This window comes from Dromaius novaehollandiae, chromosome W, assembly GCF_036370855.1.
Source record: "Dromaius novaehollandiae isolate bDroNov1 chromosome W, bDroNov1.hap1, whole genome shotgun sequence".
Taxonomy (NCBI): domain Eukaryota; kingdom Metazoa; phylum Chordata; class Aves; order Casuariiformes; family Dromaiidae; genus Dromaius; species Dromaius novaehollandiae.
In genome coordinates, this window is record NC_088130.1 from 68,534,888 (window position 1) to 68,535,325 (window position 438).

At 44.1% G+C, this 438-nt stretch overlaps 1 non-coding gene across 1 annotated transcript; it reads right to left on the reverse strand.

Moving 5' to 3' along the window:
• LOC112994503 (U5 spliceosomal RNA) lies at positions 1 to 121 on the reverse strand. The gene has a single exon (XR_003261949.2). It is a non-coding gene; the product is annotated as a U5 spliceosomal RNA (small nuclear RNA).
• Between the last annotated feature and the right edge of the window lie 317 nt (positions 122 to 438).

The window sequence follows — 438 nt, forward strand, 5'->3', positions numbered from 1 at the left end:
GACACCCTCCCTTTAGATATTTGTATACGTTGGTAAGATCCCCCCTCAGCCTTCTCTTCTCCAGGCTAAATCTTTAGTAAAAGGCAAAAGATTTATACGATCTGAAGAGAAACCAGAGTATAATGCCAGCAGAACAAAACTGTAGTGGCCTTCCACATTTAAAACAGGGGAGGAAAAAACATGAAATCCGTAATTAAAATCACCGTTGCTATGTGGTACCAAAGAGAGAGAGAAGATGGCTCGTCTCAGAGCTGTGCACCCTGCATGTCTCTGCGCCATCTCCGTGCCTTCAAACTCCAGGCCAGCTTCTCAGCAATGAGCCAAAAATCAACATTTGCACCTTACAACAACAACACATGCTGCATTTATGGAGCACCTTTAATCCTGGCTGAAGTGTTTATGGACCGTGGCTCTAATTTCACTTTCAGCTGCATCTGT